General features: G+C 47.3%; 2 protein-coding genes across 13 annotated transcripts in view; one reads left to right on the top strand and one right to left on the bottom strand.

Annotated features, from left to right (window-relative positions):
- Window positions 1–19,596, bottom strand: part of KCNAB2 (potassium voltage-gated channel subfamily A regulatory beta subunit 2) — a 105,852-nt gene extending 86,256 nt beyond the window's left edge. For 4 of the 5 annotated variants that reach the window (XM_053400423.1, XM_053400426.1, XM_053400427.1 and 1 more), the window contains exon 1: window positions 19,489–19,596. The gene's annotated coding sequence lies outside the window, so the exon portion shown is untranslated. Of the gene's footprint in view, window positions 1–18; window positions 111–19,488 lie in introns of those variants that run through there. The other variant, XM_053400425.1, reaches the window with a different exon arrangement.
- A 3,027-nt stretch (window positions 19,597–22,623) lies between these two features.
- Window positions 22,624–26,535, top strand: part of NPHP4 (nephrocystin 4) — a 102,099-nt gene continuing 98,187 nt past the window's right edge. For 2 of the 8 annotated variants that reach the window (XM_053400417.1, XM_053400416.1), the window contains exon 1: window positions 22,625–22,880. The gene's annotated coding sequence lies outside the window, so the exon portion shown is untranslated. Of the gene's footprint in view, window positions 22,881–26,535 lie in introns of all 8 variants that reach the window. The other 6 variants (XM_053400412.1, XM_053400411.1, XM_053400413.1 and 3 more) reach the window with 4 other exon arrangements.

The raw sequence follows: 26,535 nt of genomic DNA, 5'->3' as shown, positions 1-26,535 counted from the left end.
CAACAGCCTCGTTTGTACCTTCAAAGCCTGAGTCAGCAGGAATCTGCTCTGCCAGCCATCGCATTGGCAGCTGATGCTGTTTTTGTAAATTCCGCCTCCCCACCCTCCCACTCCTGACACACTACTCCTCCCGGATTGCGGCTAAATGTAGAGATGGTTTGCTCCGGAGGCGTCTGCTGATTAATTGTGTGGGCATCGGAACACGGCAAAGAGGAGAGAACCCCACCCCCACCCCCGTGCGGCTGCGAGACAGGTGTCGCAATGGTCAGGTGATGGGGAGTTGGGTGGGCAGGCGGGGGGTGGTGGTGGCAGCAGTTAGCTGATCCCAAAAGTTCAGATTTATCTCAGGGTGAAGATCCAGAGGATGTGGGAGCCGAGGCGAAAGAGGACACTGTTGGCTCCATCCTCTGGGGGCAGGCCAAGGGACAATGGGATTAAACGTACCGATGAGGCAGATTAGCTAAAACTCCTGGCAAGAAAAATCTCCAGGCTAGCCACTGACTTTTGGCAAAGTCCAAGTCAGTCCAACTGGCCTAACTTGCCAGAACTGTCTGCTCTGCCTCAGAGGGCTTCTCCTGGGTCTTGGGCAGAGATTGTACCTGGAATCTCCTGCATGCAAGGTTTGGGGTCAACCTACAGGGGATGGAAAGTACACCAGTATTTATTTATTCAAACAACTTGGGTCCAGGATACCTCAAAGACTGCTTGATCCCTTATATCACTGCTTGATCAGTGAGGTCTTCGGGGCAGTCACAATTAGTGGTGCCCCAAGGCTTGGATGCATGGTTCGTAGCAACCAGCTGTGCTGGGTTCAGTATTGTGGGTCCAGTTTTATGGCACCCCCTTCAAGCTGAGGCCAAACAGACCCTTGCACTGTTGAACCTCTAGCACTTACGGAACACACACACACACACACACACACACACACCAGCAGGCATTTTAACTGAATTCTGGTTTTACAGTTTTAACTCCTGTTTAGTTTCATTTTGCTTACTTCTCCCATACTGTACTGCAGTTAAGTGGCATATAAATGGTCGAATTAAATAAAAACACTTGAAAACAAAGTGAGCAACTCACACATTTCCCTTCCATGAAAAACAACAGAAATCTCAAAATATGTATGCAAACGTTTAGGGGTTTTTTTACCGTATTTTTTGCACCATAACACTCACTTTTTTCCTCCTAGAAAGTAAGGGGAAATGTCTGTGCGTGTTATGGAGGAAATGCCTACGGGTGGCATGCCTACGGATTTTCCTCCTCTAAAAACTACGTGCGTGTTATGGTTGGGTGCGTGTTATAGAGCGAAAAATACGGGTATATTAAAAAAAGCATTTAAATACATGTTTCCCTTTCAAAAGACACATGCAAAATCCATATTTTGCTAGATTTAAGCTACCGATGACAATTAACAGAAGCATGAAATCTGCTGGGTACCTCAACTCTGGTCTGCACATTAGCCCAAGAGGTGCAGATCAGGATGTTTGTATGCACAAAGATAAAATTCCTTGGGCAAAAGTCACCCATGCAGCAAAATCCTTATACCTGTTTGCTCAGAGGTAAGTCCCACCATGCTCCAATAGATTTACTGCCATGTGTAGGCAAAAGATTGCAAACCAAATTAACATTCCCTCTCAACCTAGCAGGTCTTTTCCTGGTACTTTCAGTGACACAGTAGTAGCAGAGCTTTTGGGTTGCTCTCTATTGCACTTTAGCACCACCATTGTGGATGGTCAGTGGGGTGCACTGCAGCTTAGCAGAGGTCAGGTGACTCCAGGAACCAATGGAGAGCCACTTGGTCATATAAAGCACCTGACTCTGGGCTAGGTCTTGCATGTAAGCTGCTTAGGGTTGTAGCCAACTAACTCAGGGTAGACCCGCAAAAATTAACCAAGGTCCATTAATTCCAGCAACTCGCCTCTGAGTAGAACTAGCACTGAATGGAACCCTTAAGTGTTCAGGTACAAACTGAGCCACTCGCAGACTCTCCATCCCTACAAACCTGAATGCTTGATTCCTGGTTTGGACTATACTACTGCATCATCATCAATCATTGATGATGATGCTACCTGCTGCAGTGGTACTTGCTCGCCTCCAGACAACTGGCTTTTCAAGCACAATCCTCTTTAACAATCCCACTTTTGTGCTGGGCCCTAAGTGCGGGTGGCGCTGTGGTCTAAACCACAGAGCCTAGGGGTTACAGATCAGAAGGTTGGCGGTTTGACTACCAGCGACGGGGTGAGCTCCCGTTGTTTGGTCCCAGCTCCTGCCAACCTAGCAGTTCAAAGGCATGTCAAAGTGCAAGTAGATAAATAGGTACCGCACCATGGGGAAGGTAAACGGCGTTTCCATGCGCTGCTCTGGTTCACCAGAAGCGGCTAAGTCATGCTGGCCACATGACCCGGAAGCTGTACGCCAGCTCCCTCGGCCAATAAAGCGAGATGAGTGCCACAACCCCAGAGTCATCCGCAACTGGACCTAACAATCAGGGGTACCTTTACCTTTTAAGGCGAAGACAGGAGGCTGTGTTATACGTAGCCAGACAACTGGTGGACCCAATTCAGTATTACTCACACTGACTTGCAGAGGCTTTCCAGAGATTCTCCCCCAGCCCTAGCTGCGTTTGAACCTAAGATTGTAGAGCTAAGTCCATTCCCTAAGGGGCTTAGCAAAGGAGCTGGAATGCCCAACCCCTTCTGACCTTTCCACAATGTGGTGACTATCCTGTTTGGAGGAAAACATTGCTCAGCATGCATATAGGACTTTTTAGTTTAGAGAAAGGGTAAAAGGTGACATGACAGAAGTTCCTAAAATTATACGTGGCATGGAAGAAGTGGATAGAGAAAAGTTTTTCTCCCTCTCTCATAGCACTGGAACTTGGGGACATCCGATGAAGCTGAATGTCGGGAGGTTCAAGACAGATAAAAGAAAGGACTTCTTCATGCAGCGCATAGTTAAACTGTGGAACTCCCTCCTACAGGATGAAGTGATGGTTACCAACTTGAATGGCTTTAAAGGAGGATTGGACAAATTCATGGAGCATATCAGTGGCTACCAGTCATGATGGCTGTGCTCTGTCTGCATGACCGGAGGCAGCAACACTTCTGAGTACTATTTGATGCAAACTGCAGGAGGGGAGAGTCCTCTTGTGTCTGAATACTTGTTGCGGGCTTCCCATTGGGGCATCCGGTCAGCCACTGTGAGAACAGGATGCTGGACTCGATGGGCCATTGGCCTGATCCAGCAGGCTCTTCTTGTGATCCACCACAACCAGCGTCTGAGGAGAATGATGCCCTTTCCGCTGCGTTCTCCACCAGGCTCACTCCTATTTTCTGGGGACATCTTGCCTCACCTCATGTGACCTTGCTGCTACAACCCCCTTTCGCCAGCTCTGACACTACACCAGCCTTCAAGCAAAGAGGCAAAATGGCCTGGAGCCAACACTGCTCTCTACCTCAAGAGACCTTTCGACACGTGAGACCCATCTGCTCCCTGCTAATTGCCTCCCACTTCCTTCGCCACTGCCCAACGGTTCCTCCAAGTGGTTTGGAAGAGAAAAAATGGCCAAGTAATTAAATTGCTCTTGACTTCAAGGCAAGAAGTGTAGCAGCTTCACTGTGGGCCAACTCTCTCTGCTGGGGGTAGCGGAGAGCAATTATATTGATGGACGGTGAAATCTTCCAAGCCGAGTGTTTACATAAAGAGGTTAGAAGCTCAGAGAATGTGGGAGTCCTTTTTGGTGGCCTGGAGGGGATGTTGATGAAGATAACTAGACAAGGGCCTAGAAGACACCAGGTGGAGATTTGCCCCACCACCAGAGTCACCAACTCCTCCTGTCTCTGCTTGTCTTCTGATCAAAGTGATGAATTCCAAGACATAAGATAAGGAGAACATAGAAGCTGGATAAGGGAAATAGCTACCATTGCTCTGCCGTTTGCCCAAATGGATTCCTAAGCCATGACCTGCTTCCCGCCTCTTGGGAAGCTGGGATCCCTGCCAGCCGGCACGATACACACTGGACCGTCTTGAAAGTCCCTGTGGGCACCTGTTACTCAGCAACACCCTTAGCTCATGCCACCTTGGGGAATTCCAAGAGGGTGCATTTAACGCTCTGCAGTCTGTCGGCTGCTCACAAGGTTGTCAAGCCTCTCTGCCAAATCCTGAGAGGCAGGGAAGAAAAACCAGGTTCTGTTGCCACATCTCTCTCACTGGCTATGTCCAGCGGAGGGGAGCCTTTTTCAGACCAAAAGCCACATTCTGTTGTGGGCAATCTTGAGGGGGTGGCACTTGAGAAGAGCCTGCTGGACCAGGCCAATGGCTCCTCTAGTCCAGCACAAGAGCACTCTCTCCCTCCTGTGGTTTCCAGCATGTGGCATTTCTGCCTCCAACTGTGGAGGTAGAGCATAGCCATTGTCGCTAGTAGCCATGGGTAGCCCTCTCCTCCGTGAATTTGCCCAGTCCTCTTTTAAAACCATCCAAGTTGGTGGCCATCACTGCCTCCTGGTGGAGAATGTCAGTGGTGGGTGCAGTCCAGAGAAGAAGAAGAAGAAGAGTTTGGATTTGATATCCCGCTTTATCACTACCCGAAGGAGTCTAAGATTCTCCTTTCCCTTCCTCCCCCACAACAAACACTCTGTGAGGTGAGTGGGGCTGAGAGACTTCAGGGAAGTGTGACTAGCCCAAGGTCACCCAGCAGCTGCATGTGGAGGAGCGGAGACACGAACCCAGACACGTTCACCAGATTACGAGTCTACTGCTCTTAACCACTACACCACACTGGCTCTCAGAGGCCAAAGTAGGTGAAGCAGTGGATACCTTTTATTTATTTATTTCAACATAACTTAATACACTGTTGGTTGTAATTAAACCTCTAGGGTTTATAGTCTAGACATGCAAAAGTCAAGATCTCTGTCTCTTTCTCTCTCTAGCTACACACACACACACACACACACACACACACACATCCTTTGTCACCCAACCATCCATCCCAGCTGATAAAAAGGATCATTTCCCTGGGGCCCACTTTGGGGTGAACATGACAAGCCCAGGTTTGTGTTTTGTTGCTCCTGGCATGGCCAGGGGTGGGGAATGAGCAAAGCACGGTGGCCTTTTGAGCAGCCTGCACAAACATGCTACTAGTTCCCATTAAACCATGGCTACATGTTAGCTATGGTGTAACATGGCATGCGAAGCAGGGCAATGACAGGTGCTGAGCTGAAAAGCGTTGTGTGTCTTCTTCCCTGCCCCCCCCCCACCTAGAAAAAGCTTTCTTCCTATTACTGTACAGAGGAGGAGTGTATGCTCCAAAACAAGCTGCTGCGTCTGAAGGATTATAATCCTACTGTTCATCTTGTGGGTCAGTCCGTGTACTAAAATTAGGAGGCTTCTGAATGGCACTGTACAGTGGTACCTCGGGTTAAGTACTTAATTTGTTCCAGAAGTCTGTTCTTAACCTGAAACTGTTCTTAACCTGAGACACCACTTTAGCCAATGTGGCCTCCTGCTGCTGCTGTGCCACCGGAGCACGGTTTCTGTTCTCATCCTGAAGCAAAGTTCTTAACCTGAGGTACTATTTCTGGGTTAGCAGCGTCTGTAACCTGAAGCGTATGTAACCCGAGGTACCACTGTACAAATGTTTGGGACTTCTTCATTTAGAGATAAGGTAAGTAAGGTGACATGACCGCAAGAGGGGAGATTGCTCTTGAGTTTGGGTCCTGCCTTCTGGTTTTCCCATTGTGGGGCATCTGGGTGGTCGTAGAGAGAATACGATGATGGACAAGGTGGGCCACTGGTCTGATCCAGCATGCTCTACTTGTGGACTTACGTTCTTCTGATAGAAGTTTATAAAATTATGAATGGCATGGAGATAGTGGTTACAGACAGGCTTTTCTCCATTACTAGAACTTGTGGACATCTAATGAAGCTGAATGTCGGAAGATTCAGGACACATAAAGAAAGCATTTCTTCATGTTCACCTACGGAACTCACTCCCTGCAGGAGACTGTGACGGCCACCAACTGGATAGCTTTAAAAGAGTTTTAGACAAATCTATGCATGAGAGAGAGCTGTTGGTAGCTACTAGCCGTGATGGCTATGCTCTGCCTCCACAGTCGGAGGCTGTGATGCTTCTGAAGAGGGCCAGCCCAAGACATTTTGGCGTCTAAGGCAAACCACAAAATGGTGTTCCCATTCCAGGGAAGATGGGGTGAGTGAAGATCTACATCAGAAACAAGGCGGGGAATAAAGATCTACACCGGGAACAAGGGTGGGAGGAGACCGGCAGTGCCTCCTATTCACCAAGAGGCCGCTGTATATGTGGCATTGGGGTGGGGCCTGCTGGGGAGATGGCAGATCTGGTCTCTAAGGAGCATGCCACAGCAGTGACAGGATCAGGTTTAAGGTGCTGGTTTTAACCTTTAAAGCCCTATATGGCCTAGAACTCTCGTACCAATGGGACCGCCTCTCCTGGTATGTCCCACGGAGGACCTTACGGTCTTCAAACAAAAACATCTTGGAGGTCCCGGGCCACAGGGAGGTTAGGCTGGCCTCAACCAGAGCCAGGGTTTTTTCAGCTGTGGCCCCGATCTGGTGGAACGCTCTGTCACAAGAAATTAGGGCCTTGTGGGACTTGACATCTTTCCGCAGGGCCTGCAAGGCAGCTGTTCCACCAGGCCTTTGGCCAAGGCACAGTCTGACCTCCTCCTTTGGTATTCCTCACAGAACTCTAGCCCAATGGTTGCCATTAATTTGATTTTGAATTGATTTTAGAATGAATTGATTTTAGAACGCTGTGTTACTTTTATTGTTGTTAGCCGCTCTGAGTCCGGCTTTGGCTGGGGAGGGTGGGATATAAATAAATTATTATTATTATTATTATTATTATTATTATTATTATTATTATTAGCATCAGACGATGCATTCCTTGGAGGCCAGATCTGTTGCCTCTATGGATTCTGCTGCCTGAGGCAGTCACCTCACCTTACCTCATGGGTAGGCCAGACCTGCTTCTGAATAACATTTGCTGGAAGACACAGGGAGAGTGTTTTGGCTCTCGGGTTCTGCTTGTGGGTTTCCCATTGGGGCATCTGGTCAGGTACTGTAAGAAGAGGAAGCAGGACTAGATAGGCCCCCTTTGGCCTGATCCAGCAGGCTCTTCTTCTGTTCATACTGTCCATCTGCCAAACATGGCTGTGCTACTTTTTACCTGGTAGGTGGGGGGGGGAGGAAAGACGCACACTACTTTGGGAAGCGGAAAGTGCAGAGGCTCCCCACCCCCACCCCTGAGTGTGCTGATAACCAGAGCATTAATGCTGCAAGGCCAATTCTTCCCGTTCCGCACTAGCAAATTGCACCAGCTGAGCTGCTCCAGCAGAGCTTTTTGCTCTGCTCCCAATCAGCACCAAACGCAGCAACTCAGCAAGAATTTCCCATTATGCTTCAGCAGGGACTTTGGCACCTGGATGACTCAGCGGACAGGCCCCTGGCGACTCTGGAGCCAGGGAACATTTGGCGTTCTCACACAGCCGCACGCACGCACAGACACAGTCACCCGCTGCCTTTTAAGGGGCACAGCCACTGCAATTATGTGGAGGATCAGGTGAGCTTGTGAGGGGTGTAGGGGGGTCCTAGCTCAACTGCTAGCAGGGAAGTGCTCTATTGCTCGGGTCCTGCTTGAGTTTCCCATAGGGTGGCTACTGTGGGAACAGGGCACTGGGCTAAATGGGGCATTGGCCTGATCCAGCAGAGTCTTCTTATATTCTAATGAGAGCATCAGTTTTGCATGCAGAAGGTCCCAAGTTCAATATCCTGTAGTTCCCATTAAAAGCAATCTCATGATGGGAAAGGCGCTTCTCTGCTTGAGACTCTGGAGAGGTGATAACACTCAGAGTAGATAATACTGAGCAAGATAGACCAACAGCCTGACCTAGTATAATTGAGGTTCCTTTGCTCTCCTTATGTTAGTTACCTGCAGTGCTATTTTTTTCTAGAATAAGAAGTGCCAGAACTCACCACGAACTTCTGCTTTGTTCTCTTAGAATGGCAATGGCAATGGCACCCAGTGAAGAAAATGCTCTGCATTTAATTAATTTAATTCAGGGGCAGAACATCTGTGGTTCTCCATATGTTGTTGGACTCAAACCCCCAACACAAATAGTCAGTGATCAGGGACAATGGGAGTTGGAGTCCAACATTATCTGGAGGGGCACATGTCTCTCCCCCCACCCCTGGATTTAGCTGCCTCCCTAATTTTTGTGCATTGGAAAGCTTTGCAATTGTGCCTTCAAAGAAACTCACATCCATCTCTGACTCCCTCCCTTTGAGTAATTCCACCCATGGGATCTGACCCAGTATTTCTTTAAATTTGCTGAAATCAGCTTTCCTGGGTACACAGCTGACTACACTCAGCTTTCCCATTTCTCCGTATCACGATTCCCAAGATGAACCGAGTCATTTCCACCCCAAATCCCCAGTATCTCATCTCACTTATCAGATTGTTTGTTAATTTTATTTACAAGATTTATTTCCTGCCTTTCATCTCAGGGCAGATCAGATAGAAAGCCCATGACGCCCAGTAAGGCCATTCATAGGAGCCAACTCTTAGGGGCTTCCAGAGCCCCCCCCCAATAAAATATATGAGGGGGGCTAGGCCCCCTCAAAGTTGATAGGCATTGCCATTCAAATGGTGTGCACACACTGTGTCATGTGATTGATTATGCGGGGCGGGGCTTACCTGCCCTCCCATATTTTATTAAAGTTGGCATCTCTGAGATCAGTGGTCCATTTAGGTCTGTGCTGTACACCCCAGTACTCCTCAACCTTTCTAGATCTGAACCCACCTCAAACCCAAACATCCATTTGGGGACCTGTATCTGTGGGTTAAACCACAGAGCCTAGGACTTGCTGATCAGAAGGTTGGCGTTTCGAATCCCCGCAACGGGGTGAGCTCCCGTTGCTCAGTCCCTGCTCCTGCCAACCTAGCAGTTCGAAAGCATGTCAAAGTGCAAGTAGATAAATAGGTACCGCTCTGGCGGGAAGGTAAACGGCATTTCCATGCACTGCTCTGGTTCGCCAGAAGCGACTTAGTCATGCTGGCCACATGACCCAGAAGCTGTACGCCGGCTCCCTCGGCCTATAGAGCGAGATGAGCGCTGCAACCCCCAGAGTCAGCCACGACTGGACCTAATGGTCAGGGGTCCCTTTACCTTTAAGTTTGGGAAATACTGATTTAAATGCAATCATAAGTCCCTGGTTTGAATCTTGACACTCTTATGAGAACTGCCTCCCCACTGCAATGTAAAACAGCACAACAGCATTAGTCTCCCTTACAGGGTTGTTATTCAGTTTTATTTTGATAATTTTATGTGAGCATGCTAAAGCACTGGATCATGGGCAGCCAACCTAGTCCTCTCCAGATGTTGATGGACTGTAGTTGCATTACCCTGAACAGCTGGGGCTGACTGGAACTGGAATCCAACATCTGGAGAAGAGCAGGTTGTCTGTCCCTGCAGTACAATAAATGCTAAATATAATAGCAACAGCAATGAATAAAAATGACAGGTCAAATAAGTCCCTGAAAACCCAAGCAGTTAACTGATTTTTTTAAAGTCATTATCTCAGTCTACAAACATGCCCAAGTTATTCCTAATTAAACAAATTCACTCATAACAGAAAGAGAGGTCTGGTGCCAGCAAAATTGGCATAGAGGAGATCTAGGCATTGGACTCAAAATGAGCAACAGCTTTCAAAATGTCAGAGACAGAAGACTCCACAGGGAGGAAGGAAAGGGAAAGAGAGATTTATGCACCCACATACTTTACTCATCAGGATTTTAGTGTGCATTTTGGTAAGCATTCTTTGGCGAATACCGTATTTTTCGCCCTATAGGACGCACCGTCCCATAAGGCGCACCTAGTTTTTTTGGGGGGAAATAAAGGGAAACAAATTATTTTCCCCCCAGGCGCGGGGCTGGGGTGGGGGAGGCCCGAGCTTCCCCCGACCCCAGCCCCCAAACAGGCAGCTCTCTGCAAGCCGTGGGAGCCCAGCGCTGGCTCCCGCTGCTTGCTGAGAGGTCCGCGAAGCTTGGACGCTCTGAGCTCAGCGAGGGCAGGCTTCAGCATGCAGCCAACTCTCCGCAAGCAGCGGGAGCGCTCCCGCTGCTTGCGGAGAGGTCTGCGAAACCTGGAGAGCGAGAGGGGTCGGTGCGCACCGACCCCTCTCGCTCTCCAGGCTTCAGCGAAAGCCTGCATTCGCCCCATAGGACGCACACAAATTTCCCCTTCATTTTTGGAGGGGAAAAAGTGCGTCCTATAGGGCGAAAAATACGGTAATCACATTTTCCCCCAATCAACTTCCCCTACACAATTTTGTACATTATTTTCTTACTAATGTGTGGATTTTTAGACACACTTCCCCCTAGCATGCACATAAGTTGGAGAACTGCAATGCAAAGTGTAAATTTCGAAGAACTGCTGCGTTCCAATCCATCTATTGTTTCCTCAACTGTGATTTAGGTAGGTCTTCATTTAAATACGAACCAAACTTAAGTCTCTCCCACATCCCTAAGGGTGGAACACAGGAAGCTGCCTTATACTGAGTCAAACCACTGGTCCATTGAGCTCATCATAGACTGCAATGACTGGCAGGATTTTAAGCAAGAGTCTCTCCCAACCCTACCTGGATATGTCATTGGGGACTGAACCAAGGACCTTCTGCTTGCAAGGCAGATGCTGTGCTATTTCTCTATGGTGGTGGTGGGGAAGATAAATTATCCAAGATTCTAAGGACTCTTCTTTGCCAGACGCAGAAGCCCTCGCTCGCTCTCTTTCCCTGCCTCCCTAGCAGATATCCATAGGTACATTGATGTACTCGATCCATCAATGCTGAGGCATCCCAATAACACTCTGCCAAGCAGCCCACCCACGTACCTGGAAAGCACACACCCATCGCAGTCAGCATTCCCAGGGCTCTTCATCTCAGAAATATCTCTGCTGCCCAGCTGCAAGCTCTGCCGAGTCAGAGTTTCCTGAATCAATGCAATCAACTGAACCGCGGAGGCTCTTTTCATGTTTCATGAAACCTGGTAGCCAAAGCCTGGAGAAAAGCCTTATTGGCTCAGGATGTCACCTGCTTTGCATTCAAGAAGGCCTAGATTCAATCTCTGGCATTGCCAAAGATCTCTCCAGCTGAAAAGCTAATCCAGCTCATTCCCCCCCCCCTTTCTGATTTATTAAGATGGCAGGGGATACCCAGTGGTTGGAGATGATGGGAGTGGCAGTCCGATGGCATGTGGAGGGCCCCAGGTTCCCCATGCCTAAGTAGAGAACCTAAGAACAACCAGCTGAATCAGGCCTGTTGTCTACACTGGTAGCAGCTCTCTAGGGTCTTGGGCAGCGGTCTTTATTTGGAGAGGTTGAGGGTGTTCTGCATGCAAAGCACAACTGAGCATTGGACCTCCCCCAACTACCTTTGCAATTGCATTTCGCCTGCTGCTCAGGATCTCCAGCCCTTTCACCCCAGGAGTCCCATGCTGGAAAACCTCATTCCTCAGGTTTGGCAGAGGATCTCGGAGGACGCCCTCTGCGCTGCTCAAAGGCTATGGGAGCCTCTCATTCTTATGCTGCCTGACAGCCAGCTGCCAGCCTTTTCAGCTATTCATTTCTTGAAATATATATTTAATCAGAGGCACCACGGTCCTTTAATTTGCTCAGCCGGGGAGAGAGAGAGTGTCCTTGCCTGCGGGGAAATCTTTCAGTGAGTTCACTGTGACTCAAGCACTTCTTCACGGAGGCAGCCGGCCGGCTGCTGTCGCCCAGAGACAAAAGCCTTCAAAAGTGCTCACGTCTTTGCCAAACACCAGAACCTCGGATAATTTGCCAGTTCTGAGGGTGAAAGAGCTCTCTTCCTTTCCACAACCCTTTGCCTCCTCTGCATTTCTCCAGCTGATAAGGGGTGGGGGAGAAAGGAGGGTCCCGTCCCCCCACTCCTGCACATAGGCAATAAGATGGCATTGGTGGTGGCAGTTATAGAGATATAGCTTGCTAAGACACTAGGCGGGATTAGACGGGAGAGATTCTGCACCCATGCAAATGGACTCAAAGGGGTTAAAGACTGTTTTTGTTTTTTAAAAAAGGTGTGGTGAGGCTGACTTGGGAGTAGAACCCAGGGTCGCCAAATGAAACTGAATGGCAGTCGAGCCAAGATAGATAAATGTAAGAACTTCTTCCTGCAAGGTGTTAATTAACTTATGGAACTCACCTCGGAAGGTAAGCCCATCTAGGAGAAGGAAAACTCTGATCCTAAACCTCCGCTGCCTTGTGGAACATCTTTGGGAGAAGAAAAGGCTATGGGGTGAAGCCTACACAAATCCAGAGTGGAGCCCCTAAGAGGGTTGGATGGCACCTTGTATGCCTCCTTCCGGCAACTCCTGCAGCCAGCTGGCAACCAAACATACTGTTTGGCTCTCCTTTGGACCACATCAATGAGGCCGAGAGGGGGGTTGTCATCTGGGCAGCCCTGGACCTCCATACACATTGCCTAGGCTTGCGCCCCCTGCTAACACAGTGGTTTGACCTGACTGCTGGAAGCGCACTCCATTGTCTCTTGAGACAGACAGATATCAACAACAACTCACTGCCACATGACATAATAGCTACTAGCTTAGATTTGCTTGTTTATTTCAACAAATTACGCTGTTAGGATTACAAGAAGTTTTGTAAGGAGGAATATATGAAATATTGCAAAGAAGAGAATAAGAGAGATATTAGTTATAATATTTAAATGCAATAGTGAAAGTAAGAAATGTAAATTAAGTGGGAAAGATTAGAAAATTTTCAGATGTGATTGATAGAAGTCAAAAAAATTGTATAAGATATAAAAGTATGTTTAATAATTGTTGAAAATGATATGTTAAAAAACTAATAAAAAACATTTTAAAAGATTTGCTTGTTTATTTAGTCTATTTACATCCCACCCTTCCTGCTAATGGAGCCCAAGGCAGCAAACACACCACTGAAGCAATCCCATTCAAAACATAATTATGTATATATGTTGCCTATAAATGATTATGATAAAATAAAAACCTCAGGGGATGGGTGTATCCTTACCCATTAGCCGTTATAATCAAGCGTAATTTCCATATTCACAAGCAAAACAGACACTAAACATCTGATGCCAGAGACAAACCTTCCAACTTGGCCATGCCAAAGGCTTTCTGTCCGGCATCTGGTTCTGGGTTTCAGCTCATGCAGGACCTCAAATCACCTTCCTTGCTTTGTCTCGTCTTTGAAATGTGTGCAAGAAAAGATATTGCAAGGAGCTGATTTAGGCTATGTTTCACTGGACTCTGCACCAGAGCACCCCTTCCCTGAAAAACAGTTTTACTTATTTACTTATTTGCTGTTTTAGATTTACTTATTTGCTATTTTAGTAGATGATACTCAGCTTTTCTCAATCCGCAGCAAAGTCAAAGCCACTTGCAAATTAACTACAGGAAAACACAACCAGTAGCACAAAGGACAGTGCAGTTCTTTAGGTTACCTCACATCATTGCATGACCAAGAAACAGAACTCAGTGCAGGAGTGAGCAGGGTGAATTCCTAATAAACAAACACACTCCTTGGCATAAAGTCAAACCATTGGCCCATCATCCCCACTACTGTCTGTTTTGATTGGCAGGTAGGGGACCACTTACACCCTACATGTCAAGCACTCTTGGAACACTCTTGCACACAATCAGGGCTTCCCCCTCAAAGAATCCTGGGAACTGAAGTTTGCTAAGGGTGCTGGGGATTGTATTCTGTTACAGTTCTTTGGACTGCTGAAGTGGTATGAATGTGCTTTAAATGCATCACCAAACTCTTCAAGATCTGAGGCAAGGAGCTTTCAGCTCAGCCTATGAACTGAGAATGCTTATGTATTCCCTGTTCATTTATCTGCAATAGCCTGTCTCTTTTCTATTTTTTAAAAAAATATTTCATAGAACCATAGAATTGTAGAGATGGAAGGGACCCAAAGCCTCATCCAGTCCAACCCTCTTGCAGTTATTTATTTATTTTAATAAAAAAAAACCGATGGTATCACAGGCTAGCCATGTTAGCCTGTAACAGCAAAACCCACAAAGGACTGTATCCAAAGGACTGTCCTACTCAGAGTAGATCCACTGAAATTAATGAACATGATTAACCCAGGTCCCTTGATTTCTATAGATTCGCTCTGAATAAAGATTAGTTGATACAATCCAAACAGTCTTGTGCCATCTAAGCAAAATAAGGCTTGCATCCAGCTAAGTCCTATTGAGAGAAGACTCGTGGAAATTAATGAACCTAAGTGAGTGGCCATCTGCTCATCTCTGTCCTATACAATTCTCAGTATTTCAGCTATCCGCTCATTGTTATGGGAGAACACTCAAGTTCTGTCGCACCGTTAAAAAAGAGAAAAATGCATTCATTAATACCCCAATTGCATGCTGGAACATAGCAGGCTAAGAGAAACAAATTAAATTATTAAAGGCTCACATAAGTCCAAAGCTGTCATATGCTCCATCCACATCTCTGCATGATTTACTACTCAGGCTGCAACTCTTCCTTTGCCCCCATGCTGGGGGTGAGGATGAATCTGCTTCTCTTCTGCAGGACATGTGACTGAACGATCCAGCTATTCCCCTGATGCGGAGATGCAGCAGAATTATCCACCCTCATGGGTGTGTGTGTCTCTGTGTGCCTGCTTCCTCTCTGCAAGAGTCACCGCTCTGGGCTTGCTTGCTTCTAGCCAAGAGGCATTTCCAGATCAGTGACTCGTGCAGAAAAACAGGAGGCAGGCTCCTGTGAGGTTGGGTATTTCTCTCTCTCAAAGCAAAACCTTTAGGGGTGCAGAAGGAAGGGGTGCCTCCCCTTTTAATTCAGGAAACAGCAGGCATCGGTTGCATCAAGATTGGCCAACACTGCATTGCTTAATATAAATTAGCCAAGCCAATGCATCTTTTAAGACTGTAACCCTCAACATTCCAGGAGCTCCTGTCCTGTCACTCCATTGGCCTTCTTCGTCTTTTGGGGCATGCATGGATAGCTCAATCAGTAGAGCACGAGACTCTTAATCTCAGAGCCATGGGTTTGAGCCCCATGCTGGGCAAAATATTCCTGCATTGCAGGGGGTTGGGCCAAATGGCCCCTTTGGTCCCTTCCAACTCTACATTTTATGATCACGGTAAATTCCACCACCATTACTACCTCCTCTTGCATGACACATATTCCTAAATTATTCAAGTGATCCCCCAAGAGTGCACACTGATGTGACAGCGGCAGCAGCAGCAACAGCATCCAACTGACACAGGCGGTGCCAACCAGAAAACGCAAAACCAGCCGCTTCCTGCCATGCATTAGCAACGTTGGAGGTTGCTGAAGTCAGAGTTGGGGAGGAGGTGAAAAGCTTGGTATGTTAGGCAGGAAGTTGAGTAAGAGTGAGGTGGGTGGGGGAACTCAGTCTTGTAGTTTTCAGGAAGGGGTTATGGGCAAAGCAAGCCAGAAAGCACAGATTATGGGGATGGAGGAGAAGGAGCCTCTTGGCAAATATTTCTATGCACAGCAACATCTTTGTGATTCAGTTTTCATGGCACAGAACATGCAAAGTAAAACGATGACTCACCCACCTGCTCACAAGTATTTTTATTAGCATGAATGGCTGGTTTTAAAGGTTTTATTTTTTAAAAGAAAAACATGGTTGCCTGGGGGCTCTTGTTAACTCACCATAGGCGATTAGGCAGGTGGTGGTTTACAAACCTGCCTAGAGCTGCTCTCTAGATTGGGTTATTTCGCCTTCAGACACGAGGTTGAATATGTACCCAAGCAGCCCTGCAGCCTAACGCTCGTTTTTTTTCCTTTCTGTACAGAGCAATTCCTCTATGAGGAAAGATTACAACACTTTGGTCAGAAAAAGTAGAGGGGCATGTAGAAAATAATCTGTAGGAGAAAGCAGATAGAAAGAAACTTCTCTCTTTATATCAGTACTAGGTGCTGGGGGCTTCCAAATGAAGCTGAATGTCTGAAGATTGAGGATGGGAAAAAGGAAGGTCTTCTTCACATCACATGTAATTAAATTATGGAATTTCCTAGCACAAGTGGTAACGATGGCTGCCAACTGAGACAGCTTTAAAAGGGGATTAGAGAAACACACCAAGGAGGATAAGGTTCTCAGTGATACTAGTCACAATGGCTGCATGTAGCCTCCAGTATCAGAGAAGGTACAGGCCTCTGAATACCAGTTGGTGAGGAGTGCTGTTGAACTTGTAACCAGCTTGTGGGCCTCCCTTTGAGGCATCTGGCTTACCACTGTGAGAACAGGACATTAAGGGCTAGATGAGCCTTTGGTCTGATCCAGCTGTTGAAATATTGATGGTAAGGTCTTTGGGGCAGGGACCTGACTTGTTTACGGCATACTGAGAGGCGTCACACACATTGAAGGACGCTCGCGTGGCAAGGGGATGGCAGACCCTACAATCAGCAGGTGAAGTCTTCTTGGTGGTACTGCCACCAGGGCCTGCCTGGTTGGCACTGACCCATGGCAAGGCCTTTTCAGTGGTGATTCCTCGTCTGTAGAATGTCCTCCCTGGTGAGGCGCACCTGGCTCCGTCACTACTGTACTATCTTTTCATTATTAGCCAGGCATTAGGTGGCTGAAGAAATACCATAGAATCATATATTGTTCCAGGCAACCCTGTGATCATGGGACGGAACAATGCTTCTAATTGAAATTGCTCTTAGAATGCTTTTAACTGTAACTGCTTTCAGGTGTTTCAAAGTTTTAATTGTTTTTAGAATGTTTTGATCTGTTTTAGAAAGCTTTCGTTTTGCTTTTTACATTGTATATCTGTTTGTCGCCCTGGGGTCCTTGGGAAGGAAGGGTGGGATATAAACAAGCAAATAAATAAATAAATAAATAAATAAATATAAAGAAATAGGATAACTATTATGATGCCTTAAAAACAAACAAAAACAACTCAGTTGTTGCAGGCCTAGCCAGATTCCCCTTGGTTGCTTCTTGCACTGCTCCAGAAATGCTCCTCTCTTTACATCTTCTCCATGTTGGGAAAGGACCGTAGCTCAGCAGTAGAGACTCTGCTTTGCATGCAAAAAGTCCCAGGTTCAATCCCCAATGGCACCTGCGGGAAGGGCTGGGAGAGACCTCCTGCCTGAAACCCTGGACAGCCATTGCTGCCAGTGAGTGTAGACAATACTGATGGAGATAGTGGTCTGACTCAGTATAAGGCAACTTCCTATGATGTGAGTTACCAAGATGGGTTGGGGAGAGGCAGTGCACAATAGCAGATGGCTGAAGCAGCAAAAAGAACAGGCTCACGGTGGCTGAAGCTTCTGTGAGAGAGCTCATGGAAGCTACAATCAATGGGCAAGCCTCAGAAGGGCCACTGGACTTCTCGCTCAGCCACCTTCAAATTTCCGAATCCTCCGCCAGCTAGGAAAAGCTGCCAGACTCTCTACATTCACGCACAGAGGTATATCCTGGAGAGCACCTCTCGAGTTATTATAGAATTGGCAGGGACCCAAAGGGTCATATAGTACAACCCCCTATTATGTTGTATTTAAAAGAAGTAACCACATGTTCTTAAACCTATACTGGATACCATCTTTAGGAGGTCTGGCGTTTTAATTTTGAATATATCCAAGACCCTCTGCGGACACGTCGCATTTTCCCTTCTGGCATCTAAGACATACTACCTTCCAAAGGCGTTATGAAACACCGCCACACACTCTCTTTATGAACTAATACCTCCCTGCCAAGTCTGATCCACTCTGATCCATTCCGTATCTCAGCTTTCACCAACCAAGGTTGTTGATTGGGTTATCCTGCTGACACCCTATAGCACCTCTTTTGAGGGAGCTGCCAATATGCCACTGGGCACTAAATGCTAAAAGGTTTTGCTTTTAGCATTTAAAGCACTAAACAACAGCTTGGGGCCAGGTTACCCAAGGGAGCACCTCGCCCTACATATCTATGCCTGGCATCTGCACTCCTCCGATGGGGCACTGCTGAGAGTAGGTCATGCTTCAGAGGTGGTGTGCTTAGCTTGCACTAGAAACTGGGTTTTTAGCGTTGCAGTCCTAGCCCTCTGGAATCAATAACCAGATGAAATTAAGGCCATTGCTGAGCACCATGATGTCTCGGCACCTTAAAGACATTTTTATTCAGGAAAGCTTTCCCTGGTGGGTGACCCAGTCACTTATGGACTATTGATTACATATTTGCAGATATGGTTTTATGCTTCCTAGAATCTGTAAGGTACAGTTTTATTGTTTCTAGACTTTTGTAGAAAGTATCTTACTGCACTTAGTAACCTGGCCTTACGTTTTATCCTTTTTGTTATTTTGCACACCTCTTTGGGAAGCTGTTTATAAATTTGTTAAACAAGTAAATCAATACCTGGCAATCCCTCAGAAGTTTTGGACTACACTCCAGCTGTGGTGGATGGCTGATGGCCATTGTAGTCCAAAACATCAGGAGGGCAGCAGCTTGGCAAAAGCTGCTGTACTCCTTTGGAGCCCAACCAGATGGAACAAAGGCATTTGAGAGCAATGCTGGATGGCAATACACAAAACCATGTTTTAGGAAATAACGTTGTGGCCACGTCCAACATTTCTTCTCTCTAGAGGTAAATCAAATCTGGTTGCTGTTATTTGGGCTGAGCTCAAGCAAGTCACCCAGTAGCAATCTCTCTCTTTCTTTAAAATCCTTTAAAAAAGAAAACCCTAAGAAACAAAAAAACAAACAGCCAGGCAGCCGTCACCCCATTTAGCCACCAGGAATCCTAAAGAGGTCAGGTTACAAGCCTCTGAGATGCCGCGCCCCTACAAAGGTATTGCAGAATTGCATTCGGCTTCCTACAAGAGACAAACAGGTCGCCCATCCACCCACAATCGCACTCCCTTTGGGCGATCGGAAGGGGAAAGCTGAGCTTCTTCAGGCATTTTCGTAAAAGAATTTGCAAGTTACGAAAACCTAGCAGCCAGAGGCAAAACCGAGGAGCCAGGCTCTGGATCCCACCCTCCTCTGTGTTTTATTACCTCCGGCTGACTCTGTGCTGAGGCACTGCAGCTGGCGTTTGGGAGAAGGTGACAGATCTCAGGGGCAGATCACAACACGCGCAAACAATGACCGTGCTGCCAGCCTGCAGCATTTACAGATCTGGAAGTCTAACAGCCAGAAAGCAAAGCAGGGGCTCACAGAAGAACTCGCTGATCCCACTAGGAAAAAGAAGCAGCAGCTAAATAGCTTCTTTGTGTGGCACCCTAAATCCCAAGCACCCTCAACTTCCTGTCAAGGGCGCCTGTGACTCCACTAAACCAGAAGCACAAAATGATCGTTCCCGGACAGACCCCACTGCAAAGCATTAAGAGCGCCCCCCTTCCTCTCCACAATTGCAAACAGCCTCCCCCCTCACCATGCACAGACCCCCAGTGCATCCGCCCGTTGAGTCCCCCGCACCTGCAAGAACAACAGCAGCAGCAGCTCAGCAGCAGCAAAGGCACCTCCGCCAGCTTACACCATCTTCGTCCTCGTGGAAGAGGAACTCGCCCCCGGAGCTCCTCATTGGCCCCCGGGCGACGTCAATCGGTCGCATGCAAATCACCGGGGCCCCGCGCGGCGGCGATTGGCTGGCTGGGAAGCGCCTCCTGGTAACCGGCAGGCTGCGCAACCAAAGCCAGGCGCCTCGCCTGCATCCCCTCCGCATCAGCATCTTTCCCCAGGCTGGGTACCCATTTGGTACCCAGGTGGTGCCCTGGCTTGCAGCATCCCTCCTCCGCCTGGAGCATCCTTCCCTGGGGATGCTGCGTTTGTGCCCTGCTGTGGTCCTGTGCACGTTTATCAGGGGGGTAAGCCCCCACTTCTCTAAGTGGGACTTTCAGAACCGTAGAATCAGAATAGCAGAGTTGGAAGAGACCCAAGGGCCATCTAGTCCAACCCCCTGTAATGCAAGAATTTCAATGCAAGGCTTTCAAGAAAACATGCCATGGGTCAAACACATTGCACAGGTTAACCTGTGGTATTCGGCACCATGAGATGTGGCAAAGGCTACTGACTCTATAGTTTTAGTGTGGGACTGGTGGACCTCCATACCTTACCCTTTCATCATCACTGACTATTCACCATGCTGGCTGCAGCTAATGGGACAACATCTGGAGCACCATGCTGTCCCTGCATTACACAAAGTTATAGACAGAGGTCTGTCTATGGAACCTGAAGTCCAGAGACACTATGCCACTGAATAACAAATCTTAGAGACATGAAAATGGGCATGTGTACAGACACCTCAGGGGCATCTGGTTGGCCACTGCAAGGGGAACAGATGGAAGACTAGACAGGCATTAAGTCTGATCCAGCAGATCTCTCCCTCTGCAATCCTGTGCACACTTACCTAGGAGTAAGCGCAACTGAGCAGCACGGTGCAGGAGTGCCAACTTGGCCCTGCGACCGAGGGTGCCTGGGGCCAAGGGTGCCATGCAGTGTGCATAGCCCTGGCACCAAAATTTGTGGTTGCCCACAATTCTTCATGGAGAATTTTGTGCATGCTTGGGCACCCAGGGCCTCGGAGAGCTGGCACCTATGGCACAATGGAACACATCCTTACGTGTAAACAGGCAGAAGATTGGCTTGGAATCTTGTGCAAAATGACTAGAGAGGGGTAGTTACATCAGTCTATTGCAAGGAAATTAGCAGAGAGTTTAGTGAAACCTTAAAGGCTAACAAATTTTATTGCTGCGTAAGTTTTTGTGAACAGATAGGGTAGATTCAGTAAGAGTTAAAATGTAGCAACCTAAATGTATGTATGGGTAATGATAAAGTAATTAACTTGTGTGTGCTTTTAATTAATATATCTAGTGTGAAAGGAAGCCATTGTCTCTATTCAGGCCAAATGAAGAGTGATGAACTGTAATTGCTCCCTGGGAGTATGATCCCCTGAACACAGTGGGACTTACTATCTACACTTACCAGAAGGATTGGGCTGCAATTCTATGCACTTTCCTGGAAATGAGACTCACTGAGCACTACATAATAAATAATTATACATGCATAGGGTCATCTGCAGTTTTATTGCCTGCTTTCTGAGAACAAACCCCACTGAGCACATTGGGACTTATTTCTGCATACACTCCTACTGGCCTTCTGGATTGTCTTTTTCACATATCTTCCTTTAACTGATATGGAAACCTGAGTTCACCATAAGGTAGGTATTTCAGTGCAGAAGGCCCAGTCATCCGGTATCCTGTTCTCTGGGAAGCTCATGAAGAGTGGTGTCACTGCATTTAATTTGCACTTAACCTCTGCATCTTTAACGACAGCCAAGCACATAGAAAACTAGTAACTGAAGCTTTTCTATCTTATTTTCTCAGTTTCAATGAGTTAAAAAAAGCTTCACCACAATGTTGGACTATTTCCATCAGCATGGGTAACAGTCAGATAAGAAAGGACCGGTGGACCAGCAAAATTTAACGGGCTGCAGGTTACCCGCCTCTGTCCTAGAGTTTGTTGCTGAGCAAATGTTTGGATTATAAAGTGTGGAAAAAGGAGATTTTCTTCCCCATATTCCCATAATCAGGACTCACCCTACATTTGTAAACTGCTTTGAAGTTTGTTTTTGTCAATAGGTTTATGAATTGTAAGGAAATAAACTGGAAGTGTTCAGGAACTGAAATAAACATTGATTCACAGAGAATCACCTAAGAAACCTAAGTGATTCACTTCTACAAGACATGGTGATGATAGTTGCAGGTCTGCACACTCCTGCCAATACACACAGCACTTTACAAAGGCAATCCCCACCCCAGGAGGTTGTAGTATGAAATGCATGGTGATGAATGCTGGTGATGTTGCGTTTTAAAATGATTCGGTATATATTAATGGAAGATAACAGTGTTGAGCTGTGACAGCTAAATAGACTCTCCAATAAAGGGCCACAACTGAATAGTATTGGTGTAGCATGTGGGTAGCCCCCAATTTAAATCTTGCCTCTCCCAGGTAGAGGACACTTATCTAGTTTGCAGCTCTGGACAATACCGAGCGTGGACAATAAACCATTGGTCTGACTTGGTATAAGACAGCTTCCTATTTCCCTTCTTAGGCCCAAAGCTCAGTGGGGAACGATAGGCCTCACCCCTCAGCCTTGCCTACCTCACAGGGTTGTTGTGAGGGGAAAATGACAGTGGCACAGGTTAACTTTGCATGCCTCCTTTAGCTTCTTTGCTGAAAGTCTGAGGTACACGTATAAATGGGATAAATACATAATATTGGAATTAAGGGAAATTGCACCAGTTTTTAAAATAGCTGGAGGGAGGTGAGGAAAGAAATAAAGCTTCCAATTGTAAAATTGGCTGCTTCTCGGGCTGTTTAATTATATCAAAGTAATTGTTGCTAAATTGCACAGGGAGCAGGGACAGGATAATAATAATTTGTGCTTCCATTCTCTTAAGCTATACAGTGCAGCTAAAATTTGAATTTTCTTTTTCCCTCGCGCGTGCGGTTTCCTGCCCGCTTTAGGCCTCGCCCCTTTTCTCCGTTGCCGCGGCAACGCCTATGCTACTACAACGGCCGCCACGCCGGCTCGGGCCGTGCCATTTAGCAAAGTTCGGTGGGGAGGGTAGGTGGCAGAAGAGGAACGCAAGGAGACAAAGAGAGGGCGGGCGGGGCGACAGGCAGAGGAGAATAAAACCTAGAAGGAGATGGAACGATACTGGGCGAAGGGCAGTGGCGAAAGGCAACGTTTGGTCCCTGGTGACGAATGGGTGCCCTGTCCCCCCTCCAACCAATAGGCGTGTGGTTCGGCCCGGACAAGATGGCGGCGGCTGCGCGCCCAAAGAAGGAGAGCATGAAAGCGGCAGGTAACGGGAGGTGGGAGAAAGTGGGGCGAGTACCCCGTCCCATTGAGAGAGGGGATGAAAAGCAGCGCGCTGAGTGGCTGACCGGCTTCCCCTTCCTCGTATAGCTTTAGGGGTGCACTTTGATTTGCCCCTTTCCCATTGGGGAAAAACAGAGGAGCCCGCTGATTGGCTAGCAGATTCTCTTCACACCCCCCCCAACTCGCGAACTGTGGCGCCAACTGCCTCTGCACCTCCCTTATTCTTCCGCTAGGTTCTAGAAGGTTCCATTGGCTCCTCTCCCTGCAACTTGGCCTCTCTTGACATATTAAATGCTGTAAATATATAAGGTGGTTTGTTTGTTTTTTAATCACACACCAGTGCCCTCAATAAGCTTCACAGACAAACTGCTGAAATAATTTGATAATTTCCATGGAACACCCCACAGATTATAGTATTATTATTACTGTATTATTATTATTATTAATTATCACCATATACTATAATGGCTCTGTGACCCCTTGGCCTGCAGAGCCGGCAGCCCCTCTCCCCTTTTTTGAACGCCTTTCCTTGTGGATGGAGGTTTCCCTCAGCCGCCTCCTCCCCTCCTTAGGAGTCCTCTGGGCAGCTGCCTCCATCGCTCCAAAGAGAAGCGCCTCCTTGTGCCGCCCCACAGGGGCCTGGGAAAAAGATGACCCCAGCCTCAGCCCGACAGAGATTGACCAAAGATGAACACGAAGCCAGCACCTTAACTTGGGAGGCAGCAGTGGGCGCCGCTCGGCCTGCATGGCGGAAAGGCTCCCCTTTGGCACCGGGCACTCACCTCCCAGGCAGGCGTTGCACACAGCATGCTCAAGAAAGGCCAACAGGCTGCCTGCCTGCCCGGCCTCCCACTTGCCTGCCCGTTCCCAACAGCAAGGGCTAGCGGGCCGGCCGCCTGGGCTCCCTCAGTCACCCACTTGCTTGCATACTCTGAGGCAGCCTCAGTTCCTGGCAACTGGCACCCCTGGCAGGCCCGAGAGGCACCATTGGCCCTGGGAACTTGTAGCCAAGGCTTCTGCAACAAACAGCTGCGCAAGCCTTTGGGAGGCAGAGATGCAAAAGGGTATCCGAGGAGGGAGGAAAGAGGGACGGAGGCCGGTGTTGCCCACGGCACCCTTGACCATCGTACAGACTTAAAAGAAAATAGCCCACCCTGGCCAGGAAGATTAAGGCAGTACATCAAAATAAGACAAGTTCCTAACCCAGGTAACCATTTATAGAGAACACTATATATAGTTTCTGCTAACCAAAAAGTTTCATAATGTGAAGGGAGTTCTCTGTTTTTCATTTTTGGCTGTGTATAAATGTAATAAAGCTTTACCAGTTAGATGTGGAGGAGTCTTTATGTGCCAAACCTTGTGCTGGTTTTATTATACTATTTCCCACAAGTGCTGTTTGCCACGAGAGCACAAACAAAGGAAAGTTTTTAAAAAAATAAATATTAGTGTTCCGAAAACTTGGTTTTGTTGATTTGTGAATGGTACCTCTTCTTCAGTTCAGATCTGTTGAACATAATAATAAGGATGTGTGGGAGAAAATGGGAGCTTGGCTAGGTTACTACAGCCATACCTCGGGTTGAAGTAGCTTCAGGATAAGTATTTTCGGGTTGCACGCTGTGGCGACCCGGAAGTAATGGAGTGTGTTACTTCCAGGTTTCGCCGCTCACGCATGCGCAGACGGTCAAATGACATCATGCGCAGAAGCAGTGAATCGTCGCACGCGCAGACGCATGGACGCAGGTTGCGTTCGCTTCTGGATGCGAACGGGGCTCCGGAACGGATCCTGTTCGCATCCAGAGGTACCACTATACTTTACTTTAAAAGGTAATATTTCCACACTGATTGGTACAGTGAAGACATACCGCCTAATTTTATATATATAACCACAGTGACTGCCTGAGATTTTACATTCTTCCCTCCCTCACTTCCTGGTTAAGTCAAACCATAGTTTACTGTTATGTTCAGGCTGTGGCATACATTAAGGATGTGGAACTCAATACCCTTCAGATGCTGTTAAGACTACAACATCATCATCATTATTATTATGATTATTATTATTATGATTATTAAAATGTTCCTGCTTTTTTCTCAGGCAGTAAAGAGCAAGAGTGGGATTCCCTTCAGCTAGTGCATTATTTTTTTTTTGGTTTTCCTATGTGATGACTTGCCCATAGTGTCATGATGATTTGCAGTTCTGTAGAACTCAAAAAGCTTGCTTGCCATTTAATTTATTGCACAGTTTCCTCCAACCCTTCCTCCAAGCACGAGGTGGCTGACAGCACAGAATATACAATGTAATATAAAAAAAATACAAGAAAAGCAGCCTAAAATGAAAAACACAAATCAACAACACTAAGAGCCCCTCCAGATTTTCTTTTTACTGCACATTCATTATGATTTATGTTCATGATTCTATTTGGGCAGTCATACACATTCCTGCTTTCAGTTCCGTTTGTCCCTATAAACGTTTTGGGGCAGTCACACTGCTTCATTTTCAATCTGTGCATGTCCAATACCACAAATGCTCTGGTTTATTTTTGTCCTGCTTTTGGTTTGCAATAGTCCCTCTGGATAGCAATAATGTGGCATTGGGGAATCATCGCAGAACAAACCAAAGTAGATTAAATCCACCCCTAATTCTTTATTGTTGGGTCGAGAATATGTTGTAGAATACACCTGTAATAAAATAGCAGTCTGGAGAGCGCCTAAATAGTCTGCTCCAACTTCAGAAGGAACATTGGCTTAAAAAACAAAGGCCTAGATGAATAGAAGATTGATTTGGTCTTGAAGAAAGCTAATGCAGAGGACAATCTCTCGGGAGGGAGCTGTAAATTGGGTGCCACCACCAAAAATGCCTTGTCTCACATTGCTGTCTTGCGCATGGTGCAGGTCATAAGTATTATGGCCAGGGGCCTCTCAGTTGACTGCAGGGCTTGGGGCAGAAAGTATTGCGGAAGGGTGCTCCTTCACGTATCAAGGTTCCAAGAGGGAGAGTGCTCTTGTGCTTGGATCTTGCTTGCTGGTTTCCCTTTGGGACATCTGGTCAGCCGCTATGATCCTGGGAGGCCTTGTTCTTGACATTCCTTGTAGTGGGTCTTACTCTCACATTTACCTGTCCTGTTTCTTTGCTGATTCCTCTGCCTGTCAAAAATGCCCCCCCCCCAATTGGTAGGACTTCAACCTTGATCTGAGGCAGACCTTCACTGCCCACCCACCTTGTATCCCAAGGAAGTTATTTACGTACAGATGATTCCTGTCCTCATTGAAGTGATGGGGCCTAGGCCTGCATTGCATACATACAGCCTGGCTTCGGCTTACAATGCCTGCATACATAAGACTCTTGTTGATTTTATCTATGCAGTCAGAAGACTGACCCCACATCTTGGGGCTTTGGCAAGGTGTGTGTCTTTGTGTGACTCCCTATTCCCAAACTAGGGCAGGAGGGGTGCTTGGAAGAGGGAAATCTCCGACAAAGAGGAAGGCAGAGGAGGGAAAAGAAAACTATAGAAAGGCCAGCAAGTAGAGGATGTGAAGGTGCCCCCATCCACCTGAGCTGGAGCTGCAGGCATATTTCATCTATACAGATGAGCTCTAGAAACCCCAGCATGTCATCTATGAATGTGCACAGTGCTGGTTTT

This window comes from Podarcis raffonei, chromosome 8 (genome assembly GCF_027172205.1).
Source record: "Podarcis raffonei isolate rPodRaf1 chromosome 8, rPodRaf1.pri, whole genome shotgun sequence".
Lineage (NCBI taxonomy): Eukaryota > Metazoa > Chordata > Lepidosauria > Squamata > Lacertidae > Podarcis > Podarcis raffonei.
Note: the sequence above shows the minus strand (reverse complement) of the source record. Positions and strands in the feature narration are given on the sequence as shown.